We start from the raw sequence: 18,315 nt of genomic DNA on the forward strand, positions 1-18,315 counted from the left end.
GAGGGATCTGGGTGTGAGAGTAAAAAATTGTCGATATACGCCCACGCCCAGATCCCGCGTGAATGAAGGGTACGTGCAAGTGCCGTCGCCAACGACTGCGTCAAAAAAGGGACTGGTCGGAGACCAAAGGGCAACCGAGTGAAAGGCAAATAAGTGCCATCAAGGCGAAAGGTTGTCAGTTTTTGGGCAGATGGATGGAGAGACACATGATAAAAGGCCTCCGCCAGGTCCACCTTTGTAAAGTATGCATGTTTGGGAAGGGGGACCTGGAGGAGGACTTTGGGAAGAGGGTCGAGACGAAAGCGTGGTGCAGGAAGGTGTGGTGTTAAATGGCTGGCATCTAAGATGAAGCGGGACTCAGTAGTGGATTTCGGGGCTAACTGGACTGGGCTCAAGTATGGCCCACGACGGGTAACCCTCAAGATACCGGAAGCGGTCATAGAAGCGACTGCAGCACGAAGGACCGGCAATTGTTCTGGAGGGGGGGGACGGTTGTTGACAACCGAAGAAGCGGAACAGTTTATCCGAAAGTTTCCGTAGTCGGATGGGGGGAAAAACCCGAAGGTTTGCGAGGTGAGATGCCAGTCGACTACGGGAGGAGGAGCACTGGCTCGGATGGGCTGCCACTGGGGGCCGGGAAAAATTGGAAGGCGGGAGTCTTCCTCAGGTGACTCGTCGTCCCCGTCTGAGGGCTCATCAAAGTGCGGTTGGTCATGGAGCCAACGTAAGATACGATCGGCAGCCAGGACCCAAGTGTCCTCCTCCTCCGCCTCCGAGGAGGAGAGGTGGGAGGAGGACGAGGAAGGGGCCAAAGAAGAAGGTGGAGAGACAGGAGCGTCTAATGGTATGTTGGCGCAGTTAAGGGCCTGTAGGAGTATGTCAGGGGATCAACGATGTCCTGGACCACGGCCACTATCTATTGGCCGGCAACCGAAACTAAAATGGGCTGCGGTTCATGAAGGACAAGATTCAAGGGTTCTATGAGTTCTTGGACAAGGTATGAGGGAACGTCGGAACTCACCACTGTTGATGGCGGGGTGTCAGGTAGTGGGGCGTACTCGGGGGTATCCCACATAGGAAGGCGCTGGAGGAGAGAGTCCGGTGGGGGGCCGGCAGTTCGTCGAAGAGGGGGGAAGAGTTCACTCTGCCGGGTCGACGGCGTCACGGGGACGGGCTGCTGCTGGTCGACCTCGGCCACCACGGTTGGCCGCTCCTCGGCCACGGTTGGTCGGTCTGGAGGGCCGGTCGGATGAAGGAGGGGCGGGCTGCGGTGTGGGGAGCGGTGCTCCCAAAAGGTAGGATGTTGTCGGGATTGGCGTAGCCTTGGAGTGCTGCTTGCCACCCCGTAAGTGCGACGTGGTAGAGGAGCCTGACACGGTCAAACACCTTAAGCTTCGTTGAAGCTCGGAGGGGGGGGTCGGAGTCCCAGACGTGTAGAAAGAGCTCCAGGGTCTGGAGCTCGACGACGTCGCGGGTTCCGAAGAACCTCGATTGCCGGCTGGCACGATCGACGTAGAGGAAAGCGTTGCGGAAGTCTCGGCGGGTGGGGGGGTCGTGGGTTGTGAAAAGCCGCTGCCCGCGGCTGCCAGTCGGGGCACGAGTGGGGCGGATGTGCCGGGGATACTGGCGATCCCTTCTTGGGGGGAGTCTCCACTGCTGCTGCTGTGGTCCGAGTCATCAGGAACCCTGGCGCGGTAGCGGCCTGCGGGGTCCTGGCTCGCTGGGTACCCTCTGAAGAGGAGGTCTTCTTCGTCATCGTCGTCAGTGGTCGTGAGGGGGATGGGCTGGGCAGTCTCGGACACACGAGCACGTCTGGGAGGGGGGGGCCTCCGGGAAGGCAGCCCTAAGGGTGGTGGTGAGGGCGGTGACCAACTCCTGGGTCGCCGGTGTCGGGTTGACGGGGGTTCTGGCGGTCATCGGGTTGGACGGTGGTGCGGGAATTGAAGAAAAGGGGACCCTACTCGCAGGGCCAGGCGGCGTAGCTGCCGGGACAGGGCTTCCATCACCCGGTGTGCCGCCACGGGAGGTTAGAGGTCGAGCTGATTGCGAACGGAGAAACCACTCGGTCTTCTTGGGATAATTTTCTGCCCGCGCTCCTGGAGCTAGCGTGATGGCATGAACATTTAAGTGCACGGGCCTTCATACGGTCTTTGTCCCCGTTGCCTCGAAATACACCCACACGTCTGCAAGTTTGTCTGCTTCTGGCGCTGAGGTTGTGGTGACGTCAGAACGCAAAAGCTCTGATTACCCACGATTGAAGAATTGTGGGTAGACCTCAATGCTAGCTTCCTTGAGGTCTGCCCACTATCTTACAATCATAGCTAATCAGACCCCGGCGATCTGACTTCGCAGCAACCCTGCGCAACACGCAGACCCCATATAAGACAAGACTATACATCAAATATGTTTTAACTGCATTTAATACGTGTATTATTTCTTGCTTTTTGTCCGCTTTCGATATTCATTTTAATATACTGAAATATATTCAAAATGAATAAAAATATCGCAAGATATACACTCTGAGCGCATTAAAATCAGACTTGTACGCAATCCGTTACGAGTAAAGCAGTTACTTATAATCCCTTATATTTATCAGTAATTTTGTAATGGAATAATAAACATATTTGTTACAGTAATTTTAAATAATCTTTATTACATATTTACGTAACAGATACGATCACGTAACAGAAATTACGCATTTGTAATAGTAATTGAGTAAACTACTAACTACTGTAAAATGTAGTAGGTTACTTTGAAGTTACTTTCGAAGTTACTTTTTGTATTTTTGTGGTAGCAAAATTAACAGCAGTTCTGATTCGTGAAAACACCTCGAGCTTAAAATAAATGCAGTCATTTCATGGCTTGCGTTTTCACCAATATAGTTTATTCGCTCACAGAAGCAATTGACTTTCAAAGTCCTTATCGGAGAGATTTCCCCTTTTTCTCCTAAAGAGCTTCCTGCAGCCAAGCTAAAAAGACGTTCCACCGACGCGCTGGGGGAACGGCAGCGTTGAATTTCAGAAACAAGCTGTGCAGTGTCGTGAAAGCGAATGTCAGCATCTTCGGTGTCCATGACGAAACATGTAAGGTCTGCCTCCGGCTGGAAAGTCTTTTATATAAAAAAAAAGACTTTCCTTTTTTTTTTTTCGGCAAGTTGAGATTGTTATGACTGACCCCTCTTTATCCCCACGACGTTCGGAGAGAACGCTGAGCGAGTGCACCTGACCTTCAAGCGTTCAGGCCTCGCGCCACGACGATGAGATCATCCGGACGAGTGACTGCGTGTTTCGTTCCAGTGCTAGTGCTACGAAGAAAAAAATTGTTTTGGTTTAACAAAAAATGAAACGAAGTATACTTTGTCGCTGATGCCGGGTCCAAGTAAATGATTTCCCCTAGGGGTGACTCGCAATCCTCGCCGGCCTCTACGGTATCGAAAAGACGCGAAGGATTACGTGAAGAAGCATCGTCGTCGCTCGTACAGTTGTAGCTTGAAGCAGAAGGTGCTCCCATGAACGGATTATCCGCGTCTGCGTTTATGGGCGGGGGAGTCCGGCTTTGCAAGGGAGTATGCGCTGACAACGAGGCGACCATGGGAACAGGCGCCCAGCTCCGAGGTCATGCCAGTGGTGCCTCCCGTGGAACCCCCAAACCGCTTGAGTCAGAACTTACTAAAGGCAGACAACATGAAAAGAACAACAACCCTCGGAGTGTCCCCGACTTTCACAAGTGCAGCTGGGGGCGCAGCGTCTGTGTGCATTACCGGATTAGGTCAATACCGGACCAAGGCTTGTAATGCATCTCTTTCTGCGTTCGTGCTCGCCGGTGTTATGTTTTGGCTGCTCGTCGGCCCCTTGGCCAAAGGACGCTTGTGGGAACGGAATGTGAGGTGTGCACCTTGCTCAGAATCGTCACTTCATCTGCCGGCGTCTTATTTATTTCTGCGCTCAAACTTTTGTGGTGAGCAAAATTAGCCCTAGATTTCGAAAGTAGTTAGTAATTTGAGCAGAAGTTACCTAAAAAATGTAGTTAAGTTAAACTACTAATTACCCAAATAAAGTTGTAATTGAAAGTTACCAAGTTACTCGGAAAAGTAGTTAAACTACAGTAGTTTGAGTAGAGTAGTTGAACTACGTCCAAGTATGGTCGTAGTTAATACACATCTACCATGCATCACACCAAGCAGCAACTTTTTGAAAAGCACTGTTTAGCAACAACTGATCTGCAGTACTATCTATTTCTGAGTAAACGCTCCGTGCGGGAACTGTAGGGTGCGCTTTGAAAAACGCACGCAGCGCCACTAGCGGAGGAGCTGGCGTTTGACAGTGAGGCGCGTTCGGCAGCCTGCGGCGCCTTTTCGCATGCCAAGCTGTGGCGGCGGAAGCGCGCACGGACGCAACTTTTGCTTTTTGAACCGATACGTTGAGGGTGACGTTGCATGAGTGCTGGGGAGACCTAAAAGGGCATTAGTTTGAGTCGTTATTAAGGGTAATTTCTCTACTTGCAGCCGAAAAAGGAGTTGGAGCAATTTTCGGAAAAGCAAGACGGCCGCCACCATAATTGCCTCGAGTGGGAACTTCATTTCGCTCGTCGCTGTAAATGTAGGACTGCTGGAACGATATTTGGAGGCGAGTGAGATGTTCACCAAGTTTGTGCATGAACTGTGCCAAGTTTCATTAAGACAGCAGGTGTGAAAATTATGTTTCTAACGAATAAAGAAATAAAGATGTACGGGATATCCATACTGGACCCAAAAATTTGTATTATAACCGGGCTGTGCGAAGTGCAGATTTGGGCATACACGCGCTTGGATTTGACAGTAACATGGCACAGCACTTATCATACCAAAAATAGGTGGCATAGAGAAACCAGGTGGAAATTTGGTTTGGGCGGCGCAACTCTAAGGGAGCCGGTTTTGACGATGAAAGGGCTGTCAAGAGAATACCACTCGTCGTGGGAGGTGGAGACTTTACAGGTAGGAAGGGACTAGTGAGCTGTACTTACAATTGAAACAACTTTACGAAAGGTGGTTCCAAAGCCGAGAAAACGTCGGCCAACACATGGTTTGGCCGTCAAAGACTTTTGCAGTCAGCTGTTGTGTTGTGCAAGGTGCTGACTTTCGGCACACATGTACTTTGACCTGACCGTAACTTGACACAACACTTATTATACCAAAAAGAGGTGGCACAGCGAAACCAGGTGAAAATTTAGTTTGGGCGTCGTAACTAAATGGCAACTAGCTTTGAGCGTCAAAGGCTGTCAAGAGAATGCCACTCATCGCGGGAGGTGCACACTTTACAGGTAGGAAGGGACCAGTGGACGGTACTTCCAGATCGCACAACTTTGCGATACGTGACTGTATAACCAAGTATAAAATTGTTTTCTGCGAGACTCGGGGGGGGTTTTAGCCTTTCCACATCCAAAAGGACGCTGATCAAAAAAGAAAGCACACCACATGAACTTCCATACTCGAACGTCGAGTGTCCAGTAATTCCAAGTTTCATTGTAGTTTTCCTTAGATTCATATTTGTAATTCTTTTACCGTCCGAATTTTTCTTCACGAAGTACAGACTGCGTGCCATACTGGTCAGGAAATATCATCATCACGTACGATGGGGACAAAACGTCTTTGGAGGGCATTCCTCCAACGAAATTAGCACTGCATACCCGCGAGTGTGGGACGGCATTTCAGTTCGTCCCATGGGCGCTAACACATGTAGGCGTTACTGGTACGAAAACAAACGCAGAGCGCAAAGCGGCAGTGTAGATTATGTCAGCCGGGCCGACACAGTGGCAGACATGATCGGGAGACCAAATTTTTCGCGTCGTACGGCACGGGTCCATCGTTGTCGCTGTCCAACAAAATATCGGCGAGGTGAAAACTGTAAGACTTTGGCCCCACGAGATACGACACATAACTATTGAAGTACTTAACGACGCAGCACCGGCAGCACTTCATGCTGTGAACCCAGCGCAACCGCACCGCTGCGACCTCGATGCATACCAAAGTATGCGGCGTGGTTTCGGTTTCGTTTTCTTTGGCGTTCTCACTGCCTACCTTCGGTAACGGCCGCGCGGCGGCGCGCCAGTCGCGTCGCACGGAGTGTATAGTTTAATTTTAACCGGAATGTCTTGCATGATGTCATTAATAAATATTAAAAAAAAGCAGTAGTCCAAGAACAGACTTGAATAAAATGGTAGCGTGAGTGCAAACATTCGCAAGATATGCGCGAGTACTTTTCCCAGTTCAGTTTAACGAACTTGTCTCTTACATATCTGTTTTAGTAAGCGCTGCATTACTTCCTAAGGAACTCCCGAGAAACACTTTTCAAGCACAGCAGAAGTGTCTGCAGAAACTAGCCATTTCTTCTTCAAGTCTTCATTGATTTCAAAAAAGGTTTGCCTCTTTGCCTCAAAGGGATACTTCAACGAAATGTTAAATATACCCATCGTGTTCATAAATAAGTTGAATGTGATCCACAATATCTGTAAGTGACAATTGCACATTTGTATTTTGAGCCTCATGGCTCTATTTATTGTTAAAAACAACCCACTCTGGCAAGTGCCCGGAGAGCAGCCAGTGGAGAGCACGTCACATCCGGCACAATCGTGATGCAGTCTGTCTCGGGATGAGCAAAGCTGTGGCGAGGCTGGCGTCGTCAGGATGCCCTAGCCGTTCCAGCCACCGAAGCGGTCGAAGCACGCCAGCCATCGGGCCACCGCAACTAACCCCAAATCCGCTTTTGTGTGAGTTTTGAGGGACGGGTTAATCTTCTATAACCTTGTAGAGGGAGAATAGCGACGTCTGGGACACACAAAAGTGAGTCCCATTGAGTGGGGAGTTCCTCCCCCTTCGCTTGCGCTGGCCGTAGAGCTTTCTGGATGACGTCAGGTTCAAAGCATGCGTAGCTCTTGGTGAGGCAGTTGTCGTCGCCACCTGTCAAGGTTCTTAGACGGGCATTACAAACGAGGCTTTAGCGACATCCACCAGGTGCTCTTGGCTAATCGTTTAATTTGTTTTAAAATTCCTTTTCCTGTCTTTTTTAACAAGATATTGGTGTGTTGGACGTGATACTGCCCCTTTGAACACATAGACTAAAATATAATTGCCAAAATTTCGTTGTACAGAAATGAAACAGCGGACGCCGTCGAAAGTCACCCACCACCACCGCGCCCTATCCTGGAACCACCGCCAACGTTGCTGCCATAGCAGACGACACGCAAGATGCAATGCGATTAGAAGCGCTTGCAAGCCATGCCAAAATGTTTAGAACACGGGTTTTAGCTCCCTCGGCCATACGGCGAGTGTAGCTACACGATCTGCACGCACTTGCCTTGCGTATAGGAAAGATTCGAAGTAAATGGAACGGCCTTCCCTCACCCATTGCGTCCATTGGCAATTTTGTTCTCTTTAAAGAAGCACTAACAAGCTACTATTCATAATCTGTACCGGACTATCCATTTTCAGCGTTTTTGTACTTCCGTTGCTCACCCCCTCTGTAATGCTTTGGCCCTGAGGGTATAATAAATAAATAAATAAAAAATAAAATGAAAAAAATAAGGTGCCAACAATCGCGCATGCAACATTCTATTTCATCTAGACCTTTTCTTTCAAAAATTACTGCTGCTGACGCCAGCACGTGCTGCGTGCGTACCTGCAGTCCCCGCATGCACCTAGAAGCTTGGGTAATTTAGCACAGCATCCTTTCTTGCCGGGCTCTTTCCGTTTAGTTCTGAGCAAGCTCTTGTGTAGGCTCTGCGTTTTTACAACCGCAAAAATAAACCTGAACGGAAAGAAGTTGAAGCGTGCGTTATCTTCAGGTGCCGTCAAGTAATCGAATTTGAAGTTAAAAAGTGAAAGCATGTAGCCCTTGCGATACCATTTTTAATACTTGTTGAGAAAAACTACATGACAGGTTTCTTTCGGAATTTTCGCGCACCAAGATCTCTAAGTTTAAAAAGACAATGAAGACGATTTTTATTTAATTTTTTTAAATGGTGTTTTTAGGCCTCTTGGGAACCTAGCACGCTGCCTAATTTTTTGTAGACATTGTGACACATATTTCTGTGCCTACGAAAGAACTGAAGAAACCAAAACTGAACTATCTCCATTCTCATTTCTGGGCCTCCGAAAACGGAGGGGACGTAGGGTGTGACATCAAGTGTGAATAGTTGGTATCGGTAGTATTTAGGAGATCGAGACTCTGGTTTCCGTGGTGGGATGTACACTTTTGCGCTCTTGGGCGCGGCTATAATCCGATTACGACACCTTAGCAAGGCTTCGTAATCGGATTATGATGCGTCCGAGCGCACCCCATCCGAGCAAGATGGCAGCGCCCTGAAGCCGGACTTGCAAACGTGTATAGCAGCAGAGTGGCGCAGTCGTTTCGTTGAATCTGTGTAGTGTGCTAGTGTCACATCAATGAAAAATAGTTTATGTTTACCACTTCTCTCCTTGCGACGTAAAATTTCACGCCTATGTCTATTTCATGAAATGTATTTTCATAACCCTTTCCTACGCAATCGGATGATTACTCCCCCCTTTTACATTTCATCCCGTCTTGACCATCAGCATAAAGTTGGAGTTCCAAGTTTGTTTACCACAACATTTCAATCTTCTTTTTTACCCCGCACAGCCGAGGAATGGAACCACCTCCCCGGTTTGATTGCTACTATAACTGATACTAACCTGTTTAGAAATTCCATCACTAGCTATTTTAGCAGTGACCCATGACCTATTATTATTATTTTTCTTTGTTGTATATTTAATATTGTTGACTTGTTACTATATTACTATCTTTGTTTCATGTATGTGCTCTCCCCCTCTGTAATGCCTTCGGGCCCTGAGGGTACTTTCAATAAATAAATAAATAAACATGGACGACAATGCCGCTCTCGCGAGCGAGTTCGAGCTTCCGTTCAGTGACCTTACACCAACGGAACGGGAGTATGTGTGTGGCTGCCTCCGCCCTCACTTGACGCAGACCATCCAGCCGGCAACGAGCAGCCCGCAGGCTCTAAAGCAGTGAGCAACATCCGCGTCGGCGAGACGAGAGCGGCGCGTTGCCGAAGGACAGGGACGCGGGGGAGATGCTGAGGGGAAAGCGGCAGCAACGAAGCCGTTCCGGGAACCGGTTTTTCCGCGGGGGACGCTCCCCAAGGAGGAGAAAATAAACAGCACCATTTTTGGTTTTCACCAGATTCGAACGTCCTCTCTTTTCGTCGTGAAAGAACACGAACAGCAACCCACACGTGAAAACTAGCGTCTCCTGAACGAATACTGGTATTCACTCGACCGTTAAAACAGCCACAACGCACAAATTTGGCATAACTACCATTTTGCAGAATCCTTCGAGTACCGTGTTCTTAAAGTAAACACGACACCAACATCTGAAACCAGAACCAAACTCCTCCCGCGTGTTCTTTTTTTTAAATTTTATTTTGCTTGCCCATAGTTGCTCGTTGCCTGTTTCGCGTCCAGCGTAGGAAAGAGAAAAACAATTATGCTGTTTTCTTTACGGTTTAGTAATCGTTTTCGGTCCGATTTATACTTTTCATGGTTATTCAAGCGGAAATTAGAACAGTATTTCTTACAAATCGGCGAACTAAAATGTGACTGAGGGCACGTCTCTCGTTTCGACCAATCGCTGATGCGTCTCTTGCAACGTTACTAGAACCCTCAGGTGGGAAGCTCACCACTGAAACCTGGGCCACTGGCGTCCACCGAGACCAAGCTAAATATGACGACAGTGCCACCCTTTATCATTTGTCTTTACTGTGGTCACCTTTAGCTATTAGAAAGCATGTTTTTGCGTAAAAAACAACAAAAAAACACTTTTTGCAGTAACTTTCATTGGAGTTTAGTACAAAATGATGTTTGATGCATGATGTTTACTAAGATTTTTAGTTTGCAAGGTTTTGCAGCACAGTTAATATTGTTTTTATACAAGACCTAGGTGCATCTTAACTTCAGGTAGTAAGTGGCGGCGCGTCCGCTTGGGATACGGGGTGGCACCTCTGAAACCTCTTCCACCATATCTGTTTCAGCGCCCAAAAAGGCTGATTAAAGCCAAAATTAAAGTCACGTGCAGTTCCTTGAGTGGTCGCTGCGTGAGAAATGGCGGCGTTGTGATTGCCATTAGCTCGGTTCTCGAGTACGGATCAGTGCCACTTTTTCAGAGCAGTCTCTGCGGCAGTGTCCCAACTGAGTGCTTCTAGTTGGTCTTTTGTGATGTCACGCTTCTTGGCCCCGCAACGGTCACATGAGCTCCGCTTCTCCTGGCTTCCCCACAACTCTCAGGGCGTCGCCCCAGTTGATCCCGGTACGATTATTACCGCGACTGTTTAATTGATTCGCGCGGCACACAAGCGCCGGTTTCGGCTGAAATTTGGGTAACGTGGCGTGAGACGTGCCTGGAACCCAGTTCAATCGCCAAAAAAAATATACGAAATTGCCTTCATTGTCCCTTTAAGCGGTGCACATGACGCAGTGGTTCTTTGAACTGTGCGTACAGACGTCTGTAAATGAATTGATTAAAGTAAGTATAAAACAAATGTACCGTAATATCCCGAGTCATCGCCCACCCCCCAACCGCCTGAAATTCGTTAAAAAAGTGGGGTGGGCCATGTCTCGGTGGGTGAGCACAAACACTTGAAAAAAAGCGGAAAAAACCGCCTATTTTTCTCTGCGTATCTAGCGCTGATGAACAAGAGATACATCAAACTCAAAACTCGATTTAGTTTCATTATTTCATAGAAAAAAAATGCTCACGAAAGAATATTTTACTATAGCGAAGTCTGTTGCTTGCATACGCGCTAGAAACACCGCCGATCTGCAATAGCACGAACGTTTGTTCCGTGAAAGAATGTCACCATTATGTTCTCCTAGTTAGTAAAAAAAAAAAAAAAAAAAGAAAGAAAAGTCTACAAGAAAATAGAAAAACCGACCAGGCGCAACGAGCGAGCGAGCGAGCGGACCAAAGAAGCGACCAAGAGCAATGCTGGGAAAGCCGGCGGTCGTGTTGGCAAATACTTTGGCGTCGGGCCAAGTCGGGCGCCTTGTCAATTGCAAGCTCTTGCGCAACTTTCTTGTTTGGTGCGTACATACGTGCGTCCGTGCACGGCGGGCTATCAATGCACGGTTGGGACGCTCTGCAAACGTCTGTGTAGGACGTTCCAGCAAAGCTTTATTTACGCTTTGGCTTTGCCTAAAATATTGCACAACCGCGGTCGCGAAGGGCGGGAAGAAGGAGCGGGTTCGCGGTGACCTTACTTCGGTGGAGACAGACTTTGACCTAACACTCCGCGGTTACATTAACCAACTCTGATTTTGTTATCTCCATCGTTTTCTTTTCGCACGGATACACGACCACTTTGGGGTCGCTCATGGAGGAAATGCGTAAACAAAAAGTGTCTTTCCCTCCTTCGTTTTACTTTGTCACACTTTGTCACGGACGTCCTCCAACTGTAAGGTCCGCGGCCGGGTCATTCGGGTAGGATGAGTGTTCGGGGATCGCAGAGTCCGCGCTGGGGTATTTGAAGGGGTGGGCGATGACTCGGTGTTTTTTCGGAAATCGATATTGGCCCAAAAAATGGGGTGGGCGATGGCTCGGGGATGGGCGATGACTCGGGATATTACAGTAGTTCTGCATGTGCCTTCTGGCATTCCCTTTTTGGTTTTCTTTGAATACTTGTTAGAGGACAAAAGTGTATGAATCGGCAGTTGAGATATTTTAAAATGCTCTACCTATCCCTCAATTACTGCAGAAGTATAAGGAGACGTACGATGTATATTTGAGTCCAAAAGTTCATGATTCAAAATGCAATGTTTATTTTTATTGGCTCGAGCAGTGTGTTTTCAGCGGGCGAGACACTTCGAAGTAGCTGCTCTCTCAGTTTCGCATATTTTCAGGAGAGTGGCTTCTTGCCAAATCCCTTGTAAACATGCTTGTCGGTTTGCAGGAATTCATAGTTCATGAGCAGGAGACGGATGAACCTTGTACAGACCAGCTGAGGAAACTGCTTGCGGTGCTCGCCTTCGACATCAGCTTGGCACCTAAGCAGCGGAGATGAGCTCATAGCTGGCACGGTGTAGCTCAGAAGCGTTGTCATGGGCTTGGGTAGCTTGGGATTGTCCTTCAACACGGTTTCTACAAACTCTCTTAATAGGTCGAGCACATGCATGAGGTTGTCAGAGGGATACATTAGCCCACCACGGTCCTGGTATCGAGTAAGTTGCTGCATGGGTTGATTGCTCATCGGCTTCGTGGTGATGGCGCAGCAAATCTCACAGACCATTTTCTCGGCAACTATGCGCGCTACATAGCCCCCGACATAAACTGTTGTCGACAGCTGGAGACTAGGTAGGCGCTGACGCACTTCTGATCCCTTGAGTCGCCCCAGCACAAAAGTGGCATCTCTCGAGAGCTGCAGTGGCTCTTTGGCTGGTTGTGGCTGTACAGCTTGAAGTGTGTGCAGGTAAGCGGGGCCATCCCTGTGTGCCACATTACTTTCTTGTGACACCGCTGCAATTCCTGTTTTCAAAATTTTCTCTAATCCAGACAGCGTTGATCGGACGTCCAGCTGGTCGTTGCATCCTACTGCTTGTTGCAGTGTACTGAAGAGTGACTGAACAGGGTCAGTGCTGAACTTCCTCGTGAGAACAAAGAACTTCTCTTCGGTCACGAGATGTTGAATGCATACCACAGTTGAATATGTGGTCAACAATAGAGCCTCATGCGTTTGTTTGGTGAGAAACTGCTGCGGATGGCTTGCTCCATTCTTGAGGTCGTCTAGGTACAACAGCAAAGTTCTCTCCAACCACCCGAGACGAGAATCTTTAGGGTCATCGTAGTGCCTCGCGACCGGGAAGTTCTGATGAATGTGCTGTGTCTTGTTGCTGTGTCATGTAGAGTGAACCAGCCGTAGACGTTTTCCATGAACTGTATTGATGGCCCAGCACTGGCAAACGATGCATCAGAGCAGTTCCCTGCTTGATTTTTCATGTTACTCAGTGCAGATGTTACGTCCGGAGAGAGTACTTCAACTGCCCTTCGCACATTCATTTTCTCTATGTTATTGGAATAGACATGCTTATGGCTGAGGAATTTCACAGGCTTCACTAGCCACTTCTTCTGCAACTCGTAGAGGTTTTTTAGATGTGAAGAGGAAACCTTCCCATCTTTCCAAATGTTACGGGCTAAGAACTGAGACCTGAGGGTCTTCACTACATGACAATAATGACAATACATGACAATTGTGGGTCACATGGGTGTTCTATCTTGTATATGGGTATGCCACCGCACAGGATCTTCATGGCACTGACATTAACCTTACAGCCACGACACATATGACCCTGGATCTAGTTGATTCCACTTCCCTCATGACACAAACGAGCAGTTTTGGCAGTTGGCTTCCGTTCAAACCATTGGTGAAGTAGTATGCCACTGGAATACGACATGAAGCAAGTCCATTGATAACAAAGCAGAGCAACGAATTCGCAAGTACGGGTTCAGTGTCTGCCTCTTCAGCCAGGCCCATGTCAGTATGACCCATGAATGCGTCTTGTTGCTTGTTGTATTGAAGCTTCTGTTGGATGCGCATATTGTGTACAATTATGGAACAGGTCTTCGACTGAGGTGTTGGAAGGTTCCCCGACACATGCCACTGCCCATTCACGCCCATCCCCAACGTGCGGGACGCCGTCTCGCGGCTGACACAGGCAATAGGAGAGGAGGGGGCGAGTGAGGGAAAGGGGGAAACATGTGGCCTTGAGGCGCGCTTCTGGCAGGCACAGAGTATACAGTCGGCTTTGTCTCTACGCATCCTTTATGTTGCCAGCAGTAGTGTGTCTCTACGCATCCTTTATGTTGCCAGCAGTAGCGTCTCAAGGGAAGGGCGGAAAGCCCCTGATGTAGGGCTCAGCGGGGTGTCGCGACGGGCTGCCGCCCCGGGTGTCGCTGACTCTAGTGACGCCACTGGTTGCTAGTTGATTTGCATTCCCCTTTTATGCATTTGCATTTTTTCAATAGCTCTTGGTAACGTTCCCATACGCAAAATACACAATTGATACACTTGCGCTCCGTATAATTATTTGCCGCTTCTGACATACCTGGATGAGCACCCTCTCCATGGTCTTCAGATCCGGGAACATGAGCAGAAACACATTTTGGATGCTCTCCAACGTGTAGTCTGGTGCAATGTTTAGATACCAGCAGAAACTCAAAATATCCAACGCACCTCAACATTGCACCGATAATTAAGGACAGCAGGAATGGAAACTTGGGGACCACGCTGGTGAAGCAACAAAGGAAGCTGGCTTATGATGGCTAGAATGGTGGATAATAATAATAATAATTTTTATTTGCACAGGTTACTTTTTCCCACATAAACAGATATGGTAATTGTATTGGCGACGTGCGCGACCGAAAGCGTCGCTGTGGTCGGCCTTCCACGATTGGCCGAACGCTGACTATGACGTCAGAAAAGGATTTATCATCGACGGAAATAAGAGGAATGAAAGAACTTTAATTTTGACGGTGTTGGCAGTGTTCCTTTGAGAGCGCAATGATTTCAAGCTTCCACCGTGCTATTTACGAACACCATCGACCTTGTTGTTTGCAAGGTAATGACGTCACAAAGGGGTAACCATAGGAGGGCGCCACCAAAACATCTCGCCGCTAATAGTTGCTAGTCAATTTTATCTGTATTTAATATACCCCTCAGTTTTTCTCTTGTTTTCCATCATTTTTCTAACCTCTCTTTATGATGCTAGCTTCAAAACTGACAAAAAGAAATTGATGATATCAATGATTCTGATTGCCTATGTTTTTTTTTGTTTTGTTACCTTGTTTATTTAATGTAAAATGCTGGAATTTTAGTTTTAAGATACATTTTAATAGTGAAACAGCCAGCATGATCCAATTCACACTGGAACCAGTGAACGCGTGGTTCCCACTCCTGTGACGTCGCGCGTAAAGGGATTAGCGGCTCAGCCTGCATAGCTGCTGATCATCCTCTCCCACTTGTGACTAGGCACAGAGCATGACGTTTGGTGTTCTTAGAGCTCTCTCTGCCGTGGAGAGAACAATGCAAAGGCCTTGGCTGGCACATGGAAAGCCTGTTATATCTATTTCTTTTTTCTTGAGACTGAGACGTTTCAAGCGAGTACTCTTTCTCAAGTAACAGGACCCGAGAAGCAGAGCAATGAGGAAGAACAAGTGGGTGGCGAGAGGCAAGACCGGTAATTGGATTGCAAGAAAAAGGGAAGGGAGAGCAAATTGGCCTAAAGATGAGAGCCGGCAAGAGTGCATCTGGGGATCGGACAATTCAAATTAGAGGGGAAGGAAATGTATGTTTGGCAGCAAAGAGACGAGGTTTGAAAATCGGTTGTGCCGTAAGCCTGTGGGTTGTGGGTGATGTGCCATACATGGCAGGTACGGACACAAATGTAGTGATGCAAAACTATCGATAAATTGACTGTCGATACTATCGATAGTTTTTACAAAACTATCAATATTGCCGCAGAACTATCGATAGTCGACTATCGATAGTTTTTTGATAGTCGACTATCAACAATACTATTGATAGTTTTTTTACTATCGATTGTCAAATTTCTGGCAACTGTCGATACTTTCGATAGTCCTATTGATAGTTTTTCACCACTAAAACGCAGCCTATACTTCGCTTCATGCTTCACCTAGGGTGGCTTAATGTGCGTACTGCTTAGTGTTGGCCCAGGACCTCTCCCCTTAGGTAAAAGCACGTATTAAGGCACCCGTGGTGAAATGAAGATAGGATCCACCCATGATAGTCGAATCCCTTCCGGAAATACTCGGCTTTGCGCCTCACGCTGCTACACGGGACCGCACCGTTAGCGCCGTATTCGTTGGCCGCCGACGTACGTGCACGTGTCAGTGCTTGTCCTCAGGCCTGAATCTTGCCTTCGCAGGTGAGTTGCGGCCTCTTGGATATACATGCCTGTGAGGTGGACGGGTTGCAACCCCGTGGGTTTATGTGCATGTAGAGCTGCAAACTACCCGAGAGTCGTTTGCGTGGATGACAGGGATACTGCATTCAACTTTGACTGAGCAGATGCTGTTCGGGGAATGGCGTCAGCTCTTGCTGGCTTCACGTGTTTATACTGTGCGTCCTTCCATCCATTCAATACTTGTTGCCATGGTGACAGCGATGGAAGCAGACACGACTTTACGCTGTGGAAGAAGACAGCGGTGGAGCGGTATGAGGGCCGTGCTTAGGCGTTTTTTCAGTGGTCTTTAATGGGTGGAACATGAACAAAAGGAGTTCAAAATAAGCATTTAATGCAGAGAGCTGGTTTTCTCCAGCGCCTCATATTTTGGCGAGTATGGCACGAAAAGCATGTTTTTTGGGAAATCCCGTTCTCCGTTTTTTTTTTAATCCATAACGTGGGTATAAAGTATCAAATAGCTGTTATTTCTTTTATCTCCTCGCATTTAACCTTCAAATTCACTTCAAAAAGTTTACTTTGTGGGCCAACTGACTGTTTTTCCCATTAATATACACTGAAACCAATGTACCCATAGTGAAGACTCCACATAGAAATAAAAAACTTTTAATGCTCGGTCAAGCAACCGAAATGCACTTACAGTTCGATGGTGCTGAGATTCGAGCAGGCTCCTTTCCATGAAGAAGAATCATCTGTAGCATCAGATGGTGCTTCGTTTGGAGTATCTAGTACTACCTCGTCTGTGGCATATGACGGCATCTCCTAAGCCCATGAAAAGCTATTGCTGATTCATTGGGTTATGCACCACACTAATTTTTCTTAAAGATTTATTAAGTGCTTACTATGCAATTTAGAGCTAATTAATCACTTTAAAACGTTACATGTCATCTGAAACAGTTATAAAATAAACCCCTGAGATCGAGATGAACAGGGTTCTTCTGACGACGCGGCTGGAACTTGATGAACAATAACTTTTGCCATGTCTGCAAGCTCATCTCTACGAGCGAGGTCCATGCACTCGTCAAAAGTAAGTTGTATCCGGTACCTGCAATCGATTCATACGATAGCTAGTCACAATTTCCTGTAACAGCACGGTTGTGTTGTAACTGATTGGGAAAAAATATTTGACCCGGCGTTAACATGAAAATGCCAAGCACGCAAGAGTTGTGAAAATCAAATGCTTATATAATGACTGTAACACAGCAATACGCAAAGGCTCCCACTGTATAGCGCCAGTACTCGTGTCGTGAAACTTGCGCTTTACAAACTTTGCATGCAAAACTAAGTGGAGCCTCCAGCAGTAGCCTATATATTCGTCTTTTACACAGCACATTGCGCAGAAAATGCCGCACAAAGCGCGATCCATACCAATGCATTTTTGTGTGCGCGAAAGTCGTGCGCTTCCCGGAAATTGCGTATTTCGTGATGTTTTTCCTTTTTCTGGAGCGCTTTCTGAGTCACAAGCATGCGCGTTGGTTAGGACGGTGCGCTTTTGAGCTATGTGCACCTGGAAGGCACAAGGAATCGGTGCGACGTCACGAAATACGCAATTTCCGGGAAGCGCACGACCTACGCGCACACAAAAACGTGTTCGCTTATACCGCGCTTTAAACGACCCCTTACCTGAAACCTGCTGCGAGACAGTTGGACCTGGTTTCCAAGCACGGGGCATGTCGCGATTGCTTGCTTCACGCACTCGATTGAGCTTCTCTGAAGAGTCAACGCCCTTTTCGTTTGGGAACTGCCGGTGGCGACGGTGACAAGGCAACGCAGTGGAGGCATTGTTACGACGAGCCCGTGCGTTGAAGAACGTAAATGCCGCCGGTGCGACACACACCGCAAAACGTAGGTGTCATAATCGAACTAGACGCCATGCAAGTCCCAGTGCAAGTGCGTGCAGCCCACGCCGCAGCACGTTTACTTCTTCCTTCACAACACTTCTTCCTCTCTCACGAGGAGTAGTGAATTATATAATAGTAAAAAAATTTTGCAGAAAACATGCACAGAAAAATGTTTGTTAGAACACAACAAAAAAAAATATGCAGAAATGATGCACAGCGAAATGTTCATCCACTGCTTAGGGCGAAAACCGTACCACGGGCTTCCGCGCTCGTGTACCTCGACAAACTAGGGTCTGCTGATGTATCACCGTAGTCGAGGCTGTGGTGTCAGCAGCGTCCGGATTGTCTGCGAGGCCAGTGGTTGCACTGGACTGGGCAGGTTGGTGCATATCGTCCCCAGAAATCACAGTTGAATTTGTGCCCACATCTGGAGAGACTTCTGTCGTCGAGGGTGTGGTTTCAGCTGCGTTTGTGCCTACAGGGGGCTGGTCG

General features: G+C 47.8%; 2 pseudogenes; both read right to left on the reverse strand.

Annotated features, from left to right (window-relative positions):
• Positions 1–1,161: 1,161 nt before the first annotated feature.
• On the reverse strand, positions 1,162–1,917 carry LOC121835779 (annotated as a pseudogene).
• A 9,894-nt stretch (positions 1,918–11,811) lies between these two features.
• On the reverse strand, positions 11,812–13,680 carry LOC115315592 (annotated as a pseudogene).
• Positions 13,681–18,315: the final 4,635 nt, after the last annotated feature.

Source organism: Ixodes scapularis, unplaced genomic scaffold, assembly GCF_016920785.2.
Source record: "Ixodes scapularis isolate PalLabHiFi unplaced genomic scaffold, ASM1692078v2 PGA_scaffold1__304_contigs__length_218370807, whole genome shotgun sequence".
NCBI lineage: Eukaryota > Metazoa > Arthropoda > Arachnida > Ixodida > Ixodidae > Ixodes > Ixodes scapularis.